The sequence below is a fragment of the Symsagittifera roscoffensis genome, chromosome 3 (assembly GCF_963678635.1).
Source record: "Symsagittifera roscoffensis chromosome 3, txSymRosc1.1, whole genome shotgun sequence".
NCBI classification, from domain to species: domain Eukaryota; kingdom Metazoa; phylum Xenacoelomorpha; order Acoela; family Convolutidae; genus Symsagittifera; species Symsagittifera roscoffensis.
The window spans coordinates 50,430,890-50,448,892 of NC_087064.1; positions in this window are offsets into that span (position 1 = coordinate 50,430,890).

Sequence of the window (18,003 nt, forward strand, 5' to 3'; positions counted from 1 at the left end):
ATACCTAGACGATGTTTTCAGGGCAATCACAAACTAAAGACGAAATGTTTATAGTTTTAGAACAGTATCATTGAATACTAAAAAACAAAAACATGAAAGCAGACCCGGACAAATCACATTTTTTCTTAACACGTGTAAAGTTTCTTGGACACATTATTGAGAAAAACACTATAACCCCATTGAAATCACGCATAGATGCAATTCAAAAACTCCAGCCACCTATAAACAAAAAAAAAGCCAAGAACTCCTTGGAATGTTAAATTTCTTAATGAAATATGTATACAAAATGCAATTATATATAAGACCATTCTACAACATTCTTAGACAACAAAATAACTTTGAATGGTCAACAAAACACCAAACACGATTTGAAGAAATCAAAAAACTTCTCACAGAACAAATATCAAATATAGTTCCAGACCCAAATCAACCATTCTATGCAGTGTGCGATGCTTCGAAATTTCGGCGCAGCATTGTTACAATCATACAATGGAACGAATAAAATGAATCTCATATCAACAAATTCTCGCTTATTCACACAAACTGAATTACGACTCTCTACTCTTATGATAGAATGCACAGCTATAATATATACTCTTACAGAATATGAATTCTTGATACTTGGATCGAAACTTCCAACAGTTTTATTCACAGATCACATACCTATTATATTTCTTTTTACACAAAAATCAAATCCAAACCATAAAGTCTATAGATTTCAATTAATTCTAATGAAATTTCCAAACTTACATATAGTCTCGACTGCAGGAAAAAACCTTGCATTACCAGATACTTTAAGTAAAAATACACCAACTGAACTACTTACACAAAAAACTACCGTTGAAATACCACAAAACAATAAGTTTTACCTAGCAAAAAACGAAACCACGATTAGAATGTAAATATGCAGTAAAAGTTGACATAAATCAATCACTAATAAACAATTTACATCATTTTCCACTCTATTTAGATTGCCAAAAAAACACTATGAAGTTTATTTACTAGACACATCCATATTTAAACCATTTCCATATTCACAATGGATCAAAAACAACACTCAACAAAAACGAATTAAACAACAACCACATAAAAAGGACACTTTTCGTTTAATAGAAAAAGAAAATTTAACTGATACTATAATTTTATCAGGACCATCACCAAATGATTCAAAATATACGTAAATCAAGTTTTTAATTTTCATGACCCCTATGAAGACTAGAAGTAGAAAACATTTTTCTACCAACAACAGAAAAAACTACACTAGAATTATAACAAAAACACCAAAATCTTGACCCAGTCATAAGACAACTAAAATCAAGGCACAAATTTAAAACAAACCCGTTGAAAGCTGATACCACAATCTTAGGAAATAAAACACTCCTTCGGAATTTCAGAAAATTTAATCATACCACCATCAATGAAATTACAGATCTGTTAGAATAACAAACACCTGACTTAAAAGTACCTTGTCTACCTTTAAGTATGATGTTGATAGCATTCATTACATCACATACACTAAATATTAAAGGACACTCAGGATCAGAAAAAAACATACTCTATTTTCATCCAAAATTTTTATTTCCCAAATGCACTAATTTGGATTAAAGTATTCTGCAACGATTGTATAATATGTCAATTAAATAAACCTTACCTGAACCAAAAGCAAATTGCAGAAAAACAAGGTTTGAAAGGAAAAAGTCTATATTTTATTCATAGAGTTTTATTTGACACAACAGGACCAATTTCATCATCTTCCGAAGGAAACTCTTAGATAATGGTCATTGTTGATGCATTTACGCACTACGTAGTACTCAACCCAGTAACCCATTGTAATGATTATTACGCATATACAACACTATACGAACATGGAAAGCTAAATTCGGATTACTCGAAATACTAGTCACAGACAATGGCACTGAATTCATTAATAATGAAATTATCACACTATGTCACTTATATAATATCAAACATAAACCACGTACTTCTCATGCACCTTGGACAAACGGATTAGTCGAACGTATGAACCGTTCATTGCAAGAATATCTTAGAGGTATAATAAATGGAATTGATACACGATATACCGAATGGTCAGCAGATGTAAAATTATTCTCCTTATCTTATATATCACAAATCACAACGACACTAGGAATGTCACCATACGAAATTGTTTTTAATCAAAAACCACGAAAACCAATCATGTTCACACAGAAACGCACAAGGTTATTGTCAACCAAATAAAAATTCAATATGTTACAATTTACCATTACATACGCATGATGAAGATCACTTCCATCATCCACAAACGTGAAAATTAGCTTCCGGCATACATACCGATTGGATTTTAAATCGAGATAAAAAACAAAATGAAGTATACCAAAAAGTAACAAAGAAATTGTTACAAAGGCAAAACATTAATAAACAAAATAATTCACGCTTTACACCAGCAACAGATTTCAAAATCGGAACATTTGTTTTAATTCCCAATTTCACTACACAAAAAGAACTTTCCAAAAAATTACAACCACTCCGCAAAGGACCATATCAAGTAATTGATAAACCCACTGAAGAAACATACAAACTTACAGATTCCAGTAAAAAAAGAATTTGTTTAACATCGAAACAATCTATTACCTTATTATCCAAAAGAATATGCACTTCGCGAATTAACTCAATTATATTCTTTCACAGAAAATTTTTCAAAACAATTCAGAAATTGAACAAAACAAAAACATCGATAAAAACAAGAATCAAAAACCAACACAACAAAAAAACACAGCCCCGCAAATATCTTTTATACCAGAAACAAAAACATCTCAAAAAAAAAAGAAAAAATTTAACAAATGACAGAAAAAATTCTACCACAGGATCAACAAGAAAAATTTAAACATGGAGAATCATCACGACTTAGAATTCAGCCACGAAAAAATTATAAAACATCTATTCCAAAATCTAAAACATTAAAGAAAGTTGAAGTTCAAAAACAACTTTAATTTTAACTAATATCTCCTAATTCTTCTTAATTGTTTTGAATCTTCACATTTTTGTATTAACATGCTCAATACACACTTGAATATTTCTAGTCCAAAATCAGCCAATATAAATCACTCATACTCATCACATTATTGACGCCAACACGACTTTATTATCCGATAGATATTAATCTCCAGGCATAACTATAACTATAATTTTAAGACCTCCAGGTCAAAAACAAGGAACCTGCTAAAAATTGACACCTAAAATAAACACTATTTCAGTATTACAAACCTCCCCTATCAAGTAATACAAAGATCAACAATATTTTCCCAACCCAGACCTCAAAAACCCTCCAACCAAAAATAGCAAATTAGCCTAAAGAACAAAAAAGACATGATCATTTAGCCTAAAGTACAAATATTTCCTGGATACTCCCAATTATCCAACAAATAAAAACAAAGCTAAAAAGACCTCCCGAACACCACAAAATAACCCCTCAACAATAGTTGACAAAACCCAACCCAGTCGTCAAAAAATCAATAAATAATCCGACCACACTTGAATTTAGCCCCAAAAATTTTAAAAAAATTCGACGGAACGAATCATTACTTAAATGCTTCTTTCCGCAACAGTTACAAAAATTAAACATATATTTTCAAAACTTTTCAAAAAATTTCTAATATTCTTAAGTTTTTTATAATATTTATGCTGAATCTTTTGAAACTTTAATAATTCTTTTATTTAGTTTTTGCAGCTTTTCTTAAAATTTTTATTCCCTATTCGAAACATACTTACAACTTTCAAAAATTCTTGATTACCTCCACAGGTACGATAATTTCAAGTCTATTTAAATGTTTCAAACCATCTTTAGTAGAACTGATATTTTATTACGATTCATAGTTTTTCTCACATTTTAACAGCCCTAATCATGACAATGTGCAAACGTATGAAAATGCGGTCATGACATTCGGTTTAGCAACCATCCTTTTAACTCTTTTCATTGAAGAATACTATAGTAAACATAAATTTTCTTTATAAAAAGTTGAAAACTCAAACATTTTTTCAAAATTGCTAATCAACCACCACCACACCACCAGTCCCCACCAACAATCTCCCAAAAAAATTCAATAACACCAACAACTACCCAAAACCCCCAATCATCCACCCGCATTTCTTTTCAAGATAACCCATACACATTTGAAGAAAGACACGCACGATTATCTGAAACATTAGAACCAGTTGTTCGCCATGCACCTTTAAGCGAACCACAAAACGAACCGACATATTATCTACATCCCACTCTACAACAAGATCCCAATAGAGTAAGACATATTAGTCAAAACCAAAATACACTTGAAATAAACAGACAAATCATACATCCAAGACGAGACAGAAATTTTCAAACCCCCAGAGTTCATTTTAATATACCTCAATCACTGACATCAACCCTCTCAGAACCTTCCAGTAGCACATTACCAGATACTCCCCACTTGCTTCACAACAAAGCACTTCCAATATTCCATCAGATTTTTTAGGTTCAACCCCCACATCAGAACAAATCCGAGAAAAAAATCCTTTTAATGCTCCAGAAACCACTGAACGCCTACCATATTGGGCAACACACTCCTACACTCAAGGTGAACCCAATATAGTAAACGAACCAATAAATACTTCATCTGATACAACATTATCAACCTTGCCAGAAACACTTTCCCTTCCATCAACACCTTCAATAAGTCAAATATTACAAACACTTTTTCCCCTCAATTTCCCTGCAAATCTTGACGCCAGGTATCAAAAACAATCATCTACTAGTAGCCCTCTACGATAGATTGGAATACATTTGTAGCACCTCCTCCATTATTTGGTCAACATCAAGAAAGTAGTAGACTCCGCAACTGGGCACTAAAAAAACTACAATACAGACAAGATATCCAGAACGATATTCAGGAACATAACATACAAATACTTCAACAAAATGGTCTCACAGTAAAAGTCGAAATTACAGTACGACTTAATAACATTGTACAACACCCTTTTCCACTAGCCCCACCAAATATAACAGCTCAATCTTTATAACAACCGAAATAATATATAAATACGATAGATATACCAAAAAGACAATTGGATATAAAAAATTTTATAACCCATATTCAGGATTATCATACGCATGTATATTTTAAAGATCTTTACATTTCAACATCTTCTCTTTCTAATTTTTTCCAAACAAAGTCAAAAACCATCTCCTCGCACAAGACCTCAGAATTTCCTAGTAACACACTACGATTGTGAAGCAAAACAAACAAGAAACAGTACATAAATAAGCTATAAAACAAATAACACAAGGTGAGTCCGAACCGCAAGCTTTAGAAACCACGAACAACGTAGCCACATAATACTCAAAAGCCCGAGCAACAACACTTACAGGTTATAAATTCACAGCGACATTTTCCGAGAAGAAAGTACATTGTTCAAAAGTCTCAAATGGAATTAAAAGTCGACTTGATCACGAATATTTCTATCAAAGCAACATAGGAAGACTTTTACATATACAACCCGAGTATTGTAAAAATGAACTACTCAGATTAAAACTAACATCAAACAAAAACTCAAACAAAAAATTAGTAAACTTTCAAGTTTTCACAGATTCTGCACACCAAGCACAACTTGAAAGATACCAAGGACATTTTAAGTTAAACGAAAAATGTCCATACAATGGCGCACACGGAAGATTAACTTATGATCTTCACAATAAACATTGGATACCACACATTGGAATAAATAACCCTTCAAACTGCAAAGCAGACACAAAAAATAAAGGATACCAAGAAATATTGTTTTTCGATTGGAAAATACAACTTGAAAAAGTACAACTCACACGAGATTTAAATGATAACATTATAATCTACCAAGGAGTCAGACTTGCAAAAATGATCAAGGTTACTTTTATCCTACTACTAGGACACAAGCAACAACTGTCTGGTTTCCCGAAGACACTTGTACCACATTTCAAGTAGCAAAATACACGCTAGAATAATAAAATTTCATCAAAAATATTTTATCGAATCAATACCGTTTGAAGATGTAACCCAAATCAAATCAGACAAAAAATTCATACATTTAGAAACATCCACAATATAGAAAGTAAATTAACACGTTTCCAAATCTATCAAGAAACAGAACTCGAGAAGTGTAGAAATCCACTCTATAAAACACAATATTCCGAAATACTTGTCAAATACGGACAAGGTTTTGAGATTAACATTGGAAAAAGCAAAAGATCCCCATGCAACACATCATCCTCCAAATGAAGGAACCTCATACATCCCAGTAAACCTTCATAGAAACACAGGAAACACTCGTGGGAAAATAAAACCACAAAACACAGACAGTACACGATTACAAGAATTATCAATTATGAACAACACATATTTTGGCGCAATTCATTATGACATCCACTTAGACATGAAATTAGATTACACAATTAGCAGAATTTTTCAAGAAAAGTCACTACCAGAAATTGAATTACTACATCAACTATGTGAACTAGAAAGAAAACAGATTTTACAACCGCAAGCACTAGCAGTTCTAAAAAAACCCTACGCAGGATTAATATTATCCGGAACTAGATCAAATTGCCTTGATTATGAAAGAAACATCTTATGGTTTTCTACTTGCACCAAAAAAGTATCACCTTTATATGTTTTTCGAACACAAATGATGTTATAAAAGAATCTCAATATTCTATGAAAAAAAGTACATTTTGTTGATACACTCTCCCGAAGAACATATTTTTGGGATACGGCAGTCCCATGTGGATCAGAAAATAGCCACAATGATATACAATTAGACCCCGACGAAAATAAAAACTGCCTACTAACACCATATCCACACTAATGCAACCATTAAAAAAGTTTTCACCCGAAAGTATTAAAGTCATTGCTCGCAATCAAAATATCGATCTACGATCGATAGGTATATACTCTAAATCAGATATACAACATCTCATTCGTGCACAACAATTTCAAGAGCTACTCACACAAATAGACACTATACAAAGACAATCAATAGATCAAAGTTTACGCAAACTTGCAGAAACCGCAGGCTCTTCAGACATTCACACTCAAGATTATAGCGGATATTTTAAAGATATTAAGGACTGCATATATTTAAACGGCGAAAAATGTAGACCACAAGATATCTCACCAATCAATATTCGTGAGAACGAAATTCTTGCCTTTCTAGGATGACCCTATTACATCTTAGAAAGATTGACTATATTATACGCAATTTTTAATTTTATCGGATTTCTTTTCTCACTTTTGAAAGGAATCTATAACACATGCGCAATACACACACAAGTAAACCGACAAGCAAGCGTAGCCCGCATACTTTTTGCAGGACTGTTTGGAATTTTGTATTAACATGCTCAATACACACTTGAATATTTCTAGTCCAAAATCAGCCAATATAAATCACTCATACTCATCACATTATTGACGCCAACACGACTTTATTATCCGATAGATATTAATCTCCAGGCATAACTATAACTATAATTTTAAGACCTCCAGGTCAAAAACAAGCAACCTGCTAAAAATTGACACCTAAAATAAACACTATTTCAGTATTACAAACCTCCCCTATCAAGTAATACAAAGATCAACAATATTTTCCCAACCCAGACCTCAAAAACCCTCCAACCAAAAATAGCAAATTAGCCTAAAGAACAAAAAAGACATGATCATTTAGCCTAAAGTACAAATATTTCCTGGATACTCCCAATTATCCAACAAATAAAAACAAAGCTAAAAAGACCTCCCGAACACCACAAAATAACCCCTCAACAATAGTTGACAAAACCCAACCCAGTCGTCAAAAAATCAATAAATAATCCGACCACACTTGAATTTAGCCCCAAAAATTTTAAAAAAAATTCGACGGAACGAATCATTACTTAAATGCTTCTTTCCGCAACAGTTACAAAAATTAAACATATATTTTCAAAACTTTTCAAAAAATTTCTAATATTCTTAAATTTTTTATAATATTTATGCTGAATCTTTTGAAACTTTAATAATTCTTTTATTTAGTTTTTGCAGCTTTTCTTAAAATTTTTATTCCCTATTCGAAACATACTTACAACTTTCAAAAATTCTTGATTACCTCCACAGGTACGATAATTTCAAGTCTATTTAAATGTTTCAAACCATCTTTAGTAGAACTGATATTTTATTACGATTCATAGTTTTTCTCACATTTTAACAGCCCTAATCATGACAATGTGCAAACGTATGAAAAATGCGGTCATGACATTCGGTTTAGCAACCATCCTTTTAACTCTTTTCATTGAAGAATACTATAGTAAACATAAATTTTCTTTATAAAAAGTTGAAAACTCAAACATTTTTTCAAAATTGCTAATCAACCACCACCACACCACCAGTCCCCACCAACAATCTCCCAAAAAAATTCAATAACACCAACAACTACCCAAAACCCCCAATCATCCACCCGCATTTCTTTTCAAGATAACCCATACACATTTGAAGAAAGACACGCACGATTATCTGAAACATTAGAACCAGTTGTTCGCCATGCACCTTTAAGCAAACCACAAAACGAACCGACATATTATCTACATCCCACTCTACAACAAGATCCCAATAGAGTAAGACATATTAGTCAAAACCAAAATACACTTGAAATAAACAGACAAATCATACATCCAAGACGAGACAGAAATTTTCAAACCCCCAGAGTTCATTTTAATATACCTCAATCACTGACATCAACCCTCTCAGAACCTTCCAGTAGCACATTACCAGATACTCCCCACTTGCTTCACAACAAAGCACTTCCAATATTCCATCAGATTTTTTAGGTTCAACCCCCACATCAGAACAAATCCGAGAAAATCCTTTTAATGCTCCAGAAACCACTGAACGCCTACCATATTGGGCAACACACTCCTACACTCAAGGTGAACCCAATATAGTAAACGAACCAATAAATACTTCATCTGATACAACATTATCAACCTTGCCAGAAACACTTTCCCTTCCATCAACACCTTCAATAAGTCAAATATTACAAACACTTTTTCCCCTCAATTTCCCTGCAAATCTTGACGCCAGGTATCAAAAACAATCATCTACTAGTAGCCCTCTACGATAGATTGGAATACATTTGTAGCACCTCCTCCATTATTTGGTCAACATCAAGAAAGTAGTAGACTCCGCAACTGGGCACTAAAAAAACTACAATACAGACAAGATATCCAGAACGATATTCAGGAACATAACATACAAATACTTCAACAAAATGGTCTCACAGTAAAAGTCGAAATTACAGTACGACTTAATAACATTGTACAACACCCTTTTCCACTAGCCCCACCAAATATAACAGCTCAATTTTTATAACAACCGAAATAATATATAAATACGATAGATATACCAAAAAGACAATTGGATATAAAAAATTTTATAACCCATATTCAGGATTATCATACGCATGTATATTTTAAAGATCTTTACATTTCAACATCTTCTCTTTCTAATTTTTTCCAAACAAAGTCAAAAACCATCTCCTCGCACAAGACCTCAGAATTTCCTAGTAACACACTACGATTGTGAAGCAAAACAAACAAGAAACAGTACATAAATAAGCTATAAAACAAATAACACAAGGTGAGTCCGAACCGCAAGCTTTAGAAACCACGAACAACGTAGCCACATAATACTCAAAAGCCCGAGCAACAACACTTACAGGTTATAAATTCACAGCGACATTTTCCGAGAAGAAAGTACATTGTTCAAAAGTCTCAAATGGAATTAAAAGTCGACTTGATCACGAATATTTCTATCAAAGCAACATAGGAAGACTTTTACATATACAACCCGAGTATTGTAAAAATGAACTACTCAGATTAAAACTAACATCAAACAAAAACTCAAACAAAAAATTAGTAAACTTTCAAGTTTTCACAGATTCTGCACACCAAGCACAACTTGAAAGATACCAAGGACATTTTAAGTTAAACGAAAAATGTCCATACAATGGCGCACACGGAAGATTAACTTATGATCTTCACAATAAACATTGGATACCACACATTGGAATAAATAACCCTTCAAACTGCAAAGCAGACACAAAAAATAAAGGATACCAAGAAATATTGTTTTTCGATTGGAAAATACAACTTGAAAAAGTACAACTCACACGAGATTTAAATGATAACATTATAATCTACCAAGGAGTCAGACTTGCAAAAATGATCAAGGTTACTTTTATCCTACTACTAGGACACAAGCAACAACTGTCTGGTTTCCCGAAGACACTTGTACCACATTTCAAGTAGCAAAATACACGCTAGAATAATAAAATTTCATCAAAAATATTTTATCGAATCAATACCGTTTGAAGATGTAACCCAAATCAAATCAGACAAAAAATTCATACATTTAGAAACATCCACAATATAGAAAGTAAATTAACACGTTTCCAAATCTATCAAGAAACAGAACTCGAGAAGTGTAGAAATCCACTCTATAAAACACAATATTCCGAAATACTTGTCAAATACGGACAAGGTTTTGAGATTAACATTGGAAAAAGCAAAAGATCCCCATGCAACACATCATCCTCCAAATGAAGGAACCTCATACATCCCAGTAAACCTTCATAGAAACACAGGAAACACTCGTGGGAAAATAAAACCACAAAACACAGACAGTACACGATTACAAGAATTATCAATTATGAACAACACATATTTTGGCGCAATTCATTATGACATCCACTTAGACATGAAATTAGATTACACAATTAGCAGAATTTTTCAAGAAAAGTCACTACCAGAAATTGAATTACTACATCAACTATGTGAACTAGAAAGAACACAGATTTTACAACCGCAAGCACTAGCAGTTCTAAAAAAACCCTACGCAGGATTAATATTATCCGGAACTAGATCAAATTGCCTTGATTATGAAAGAAACATCTTATGGTTTTCTACTTGCACCAAAAAAGTATCGCCTTTATATGTTTTTCGAACACAAATGATGTTATAAAAGAATCTCAATATTCTATGAAAAAAAGTACATTTTGTTGATACACTCTCCCGAAGAACATATTTTTGGGATACGGCAGTCCCATGTGGATCAGAAAATAGCCACAATGATATACAATTAGACCCCGACGAAAATAAAAACTGCCTACTAACACCATATCCACACTAATGCAACCATTAAAAAAGTTTTCACCCGAAAGTATTAAAGTCATTGCTCGCAATCAAAATATCGATCTACGATCGATAGGTATATACTCTAAATCAGATATACAACATCTCATTCGTGCACAACAATTTCAAGAGCTACTCACACAAATAGACACTATACAAAGACAATCAATAGATCAAAGTTTACGCAAACTTGCAGAAACCGCAGGCTCTTCAGACATTCACACTCAAGATTATAGCGGATATTTTAAAGATATTAAGGACTGCATATATTTAAACGGCGAAAAATGTAGACCACAAGATATCTCACCAATCAATATTCGTGAGAACGAAATTCTTGCCTTTCTAGGATGACCCTATTACATCTTAGAAAGATTGACTATATTATACGCAATTTTTAATTTTATCGGATTTCTTTTCTCACTTTTGAAAGGAATCTATAACACATGCGCAATACACACACAAGTAAACCGACAAGCAAGCGTAGCCCGCATACTTTTTGCAGGACTGTTTGGAATTTTTTTCGACATCAATAAACAAAATACTTTTAAACGCACAAATAAAAGAATATAATACAAAACTATCAACAAAACGAAATACATATGATGAATCATACAACAATACAAACGTATCACCCACAGCACTACAATTACCAAATTTACATCATAACCATCCACTACCATTATTATCTCGAAACTTTAGAAACCTAGCACTCACAAACCCTACACATTTAAGACCTAATTATACGCAAAACCCCATTCACCACATAAAAACGCAACACTCCCAAAATGATTATACATACGAACAATTAATCGAACAGCCCCATACCACTACTTTTCAATCTCAAAATAATTGTTTTTTTTAGCCCACGATGAGCCGACAAATTGGATTCCTCCACCGTTCAAACTCCCACCCAGCCAATCTCCAAAATTCAATTCCCATCATCCCACTTTTTGCTTTCCCGCCACCTGATTCACCTCACATTAACACATCATCCGGCATGGATTCTGATGCTAACTCAGACATTACTTTTTTTCGTTCAATTTCCCAATTTGAAAACTCCGACTTAGAAACCCCTGATGAATTTGCAGACTCCGAACCCAGCCCCTCAACCCTTTCTCAACCCAGCCCCTCTACCTTTTCAAAACCTCCCTTTCAACCCATCCAATCCCAAAACCAATGTGCATCCCCCTCTACCCCTTCTCACGTTTCCCAAGTAACTCCAACCTATTTCCCATTTACAACTGAACGTTCCTTAAACAATTCCCCTGACAACACCCAAACTTCTTATGAACTAAACAATCTCATAACAGTACAACAACAAATACAACACCCTCACACCCTGACTATTCATTAACTATCATCAACAATAACGTCATCAAACCCACCAACTCCTACACCTACTTCAGACTACATCCCATCATTAGCTCAATCATCCACATCAACGCAATCATCATCCAGTACTAACCGAGCTTACAGAACTTTTAAAAGAAAACTCCCAAATCACCCGTTTCCATCCAAAACCGGCACCGCCCGAGAATACATCAATTCATACCAATACTACCAATTTCCTCCAAGCAACCTTTCCCTTTTTTCTTCAGTATACATATAACCACTCCGACCCTATCCCTCAACAACACATTTTTGTAGACGAACACGTATTAATCCCCACACTCTATTGGACTTCCTGTTATAATTTTACAAGCCCCTTGCTTCACCACTCCTTAACACAAAACAAGGCATCGAAAAATGAACTATTTAGACTAACTACAGCACTAACCCCTCGACAATGCATGCACGTAGGAATAAAAAAAATTACTAAAAATTGTCATCGCACCTGCGCTGACAAATATTCAATCGATTATTATGACCACAACATTATCAAACCTAACCAAGATCAATTTCTTGACGACGATCAATTTGCTAATCCACAATTAACCGAAATTTTTTTTTATTAAAACACCTTATGCATTCACTTAAGATACTAGACAAAAAACAAGATCACATCATCTCAGAAGCACTATCAGACATCCAAGCTTACGAATCATTTTATGACAAATTTGAAACTTTTTCACTGACCTTTCTTTTCCTTACACCCAAAGAATGTGATTTGCACTGTTCACACGACATCTTGTTAAAAACTAATCAAACACCCACTTAAACTTATTATCGATTCATACAAAATCATTTTAACTTACACAAACTATCACGACAACCCCACCACCGATTTCTATTCAATAATTCCAAATACACATCACCATTTTTCCTAAATTCACATATTGTATTAAAAATGCTAATCTTGAAGGCATCCTTCGTAATTATGACCCCATTACGCAAATGTATATATTCTGTCCCCTCAATAAAACTTTCAACGTAGAAGAGTTCCAACCACTCATTGTCACGCATGAATACTTTCAACCTATAGAAATACCCATTTTAGAACTTATCCACAACACTAAATACAATCACAAACCATCAAAGCAATGGAACTGCTTTGGCCACTGCCATAAATGCAAATTGTATGACTGGCATTTTTTTGATCGCGACACAAAAAAAAATTTCAAGTAATTTTGATAATTTGGCCCAAAATTTTTTTGTTTTTTTTTCAACTGCAAATCGAGTTTCGTACGCAAACGAACATATTTCGAAAAAAAATTTTTTGCATGCAAAACTTATTATTTTGTGTGCATAACGTAGTCCTGGATACAACAAAATTGGCTTTTATGTTCTTTTCACTTAAATTTTTTTTCAAAAACGCTAAAAATTCCTATTTCTTTTGCATGGGGTGTTAATGACACAAAAATTTAAAATAATCATCATTAAAAAATTTTGCCAAAAAATTAAAGTTTGTTACTTCTGTTATATGAATTGTGAAAGACAGCCAAATTCAGGTTGTTTTCTATGCATTGTAAATGCAAGACCGTCCAACCTTTGGTGTTTTGAGTAACCAAAGTCTTTGTCACTTGTGTTCGGTTGCAAACACAACCGAAAAATTTTCAGAAACTAAATTTAGAAAGAAAAAATCAAAATTTTTGGTTTATGGAAAAATACCTATCATACAATTTTCATATATCGAAAAATGTATATCATAGAGTTTTCATACAATTTTCTGTACGTATGGAATTGTATGAAATTGTATGACAAGAAGTTTCTCATATATGGAAATTGTATGATAAGAAGTTTTGGTCAACGCGGGAAACGTAAACTCAAGTATTTTACGAAAATTAGTTTTACTCAACTAGAGTGGTGTTACGCCGGCCTTGACTTTTATTAGAAATCTGACATTCATTTTCCAAATGATTAAAAAAGCTCACAATTGTTGGGGGTTGAAGCAATGTATCTACTACTGATTTGGACTCCAGCATAGGGGCTGCCAATTACTGAGTACTCCTTTTAGTTTTCTGATTGCTAAGTTTGAGTCACAGAAATGGACTAAAAACTAGAACAGATTTTACTTCATGTTCTTATAAGTAGTGTCGTGATCATCTAACTAACAACCCACTTATTTGTAAGTGCTGAAATTATTTTTATTTTCAGCACCAGAGAGATTTGAATTTCACTTAGAGTTCAGTTGCCTCTCCAAGAGACCTACTCGCAACAAACCAGTATATTCTAGATCTATTGAGACTAATTGTGACTAACAGATATAAGAGTAAGATTAAGATCGGTATTAGACTAAGAGGTTGCACGAATCTATGCGGCCGAAAACAAGATAACGTGACGAGCAGACGGTGCACCCCATCTGAATTATATCTACGAGTTAAACCTCAGACATAAGTCATCTGGTGCGACCATAAGTCTCAAACAAGACCTTACAAAACAAATCAGCTTAGAACAAACAAAACAGATTAGAATTAGACAAAACATTTTCAAAATGTTACATGACAATGGTAATCGAAATGTCTCTACGACTCAATAGATTAGAGCCGCTATTCGGCACATTACGAGAACCAGCCGGTATTGGACGAACACCTCGGACAAGAGACGACATATGACTACGGAGAAACTAACCTTTAAGTTTCATGGTGGTACGGCAAAAGCCAACACAAACTTTTATATTTAGATTTCATTTGCAAACATAGAATCCTTGCAGAAAAATCTTCAAAAATCAATACAGGCGCAAAATTTATTATTGTACAATAACGGTTGATAAAAACGCTTCTAACGAGTTCCTCCAAAACCGCAGTAAAAATTAAAAAAATATATTTGATAAAAATTACTTGTTGAATATAAAATTGAAAAAAAATTAGTTAGAATGATCACAAAGTGTTAGTATATATAAATCATCTTGTCATCTCCAGCTTCATCACCTAAAATAACAGCAAATCAAAAAACCACTAACATCATAAAAAACTAAACATTTCTACCAGTTTAACTTAAAAATATTTCTAAAAGGCTTATCTAATTTTTACTTTACGACACGAGAACTACCCGGTATTGGAAGAAGACCTCGGACAACAGACGATCTACGACTACAAAGAAACTTACCTTTAAGTTTCATGGTCGTACGGCGAAAGCCAACACAAAATTTTATATTTAGAATTTTACTAGCAATGAATTTAGATTTTCATTTGCAAACATACAATCTTTAAAGAAAAATCTTCCACGATTATTTCAGGCGCTGAATCAAACTTACTTATGTACAATAACGATTGATAAAAACATCTCAACTCGTTTCCTTCAAAACTGCACTAAGATTCAAAAAGATATCTGAAAATATATTTATTGAAAATAAAAATAAAATTTAGTTAACATCATCATAAATTATTAGTATATACAAATCATCCTGCCATCTCCAGTTTCATCACCTAAACATAACAGCAATCATAAAACCACTAATATCATACAAAACTAAACCTTTCTATCAATTAAACTTAAATTATTTCTAAAGGCCTATCGTAATTTTTACCTCTATTTGAATTCAACTTATTAAATATTAAAGTAGATCATCAAGGCTTTCCTTGGATCTCCATTAAATAATTAAATTTAATCCATTTTATACCATTAAAATTTATATCCTGATCATCAAGGCTTATCCTTGGATCAAATAGAACAGTTTTGTTCTCCTCCACTTATTTAATAAAGTGTCTAACGACCTCAAACGTCGATTCACTATCCAACCCTTTCAAAGACCCAGGACTAATAGAAATTTTTAAATCAAACTAACCATTCTAATTAAGCTAAACAGTGGAAAGCTTCGATTATTCTTCTCTCACTTGATCCCACCTCTTACCTGACCCAGGCTAAAACTTCAACTTAGTAAGTTTAAAATAGTATCTAACGAACTACTTGGGTTCTAATTATACCTGAATCTTGTGGATCAATTTACTGTTCTCCAACCCTTGAACACAATCCCTACCCCTAGGTAAGATGAAGTAAGTTAACACCTTAACTTAGAATAGTCACGAGAAAGTAACAATCATTCTCCGGAATCGATATATACTTTTCTCTCCAACCCTAAACGCAAGACGCAAGTTAGGCTAACCACAAAAAATTGTGAGGACAAACAGTCTAGGATAATAAAGTCACTAATAATAGCTTGCATCCATCATTCTAAACCTTACATCACTAAACAACTTAGGAAATAAACAAACAATCGTAATACACAATTGTGAAATCAATAACGAAAAATACGACCTTGTCATCACACGACACAAACTAACAATAGGATATATTCGAAAAAAAAGACAAACAATAAAAAGAAAAATTTTAAGTAAACAAAGACAAATTAAACGAAAAAGATTTTCAACGCGAAGAAACGCAGTCTCCGAATCTGAAACCAGTATTTTAGATGCACTCTACAAACTAAATGATTCAGTAAATAAAAACTACCCAGTCCATGATCAATTATATTTTTCTGACTCAGAAACCACATCACATTCATCAATACAAGGAAGACGAAGAATAAAAAAGATATACAAAATTAAACCAGTACGTCTGTACAATTGGAATCAACCAATCAGACACATTGAACACTACGCATAAACAGTTATAAGACGTAAAAATGAGTCTAAGAGAAGAAAGTCCAGACGAAAACTCTGTTTCTCCATTTCTCATAAATTCAATTACTGATTACAGAGGACAAATACAATTTTGCCTTAATTCAACCGCAAACTTTCTCAAACGAGGAATTAGCCCATGTAAAGCAGAATTCCCCGAAGTAAGGATCAAAAGACAAATTATCGATCTTTATTTAAAAAGAATATATACCCCAACACAACAAAATGACTTCTATACCATAGAAATCAGTACACCAAGAAAATTTCATGATAAATATATCTATCAAACAGACGACATCGACATTGAATTTTCAAAAGAATTCACAGAATACATAAAAACTATACAATATCGAAACTCACAGAGAGCGAATTCACTATTTACTAATGATTTATTCTCAATAATATATAGTTATTTATCTATACTAGAAAAAACAGCAACCCAAAGTACTTCACCAGTTCAAACATCAAGGCACACGAATGTAAGAAATAAAGTTGCAGCCTTTTCAGAATACAAACCATGAAAAATTATCCAACAATAAAGTTTCACAAAATGTTAAACAGGACTTACAAAAAATCTTAGCATCGTTTATTATTGACTATTTCACACATAATATTGATTTAATTGCACAAGCAAGAAAAACTTTTAAACCCCAAACTACAGATGACGACACTCTTTTTGCAGAACAATCAGACTATTTTTGGGACCCTGATTGGTCTCATCCATTATTTCTCAACATACCAATAGACATCTCAAGTCAAGCAAAAATTACAATCTTTATTCACAAATAT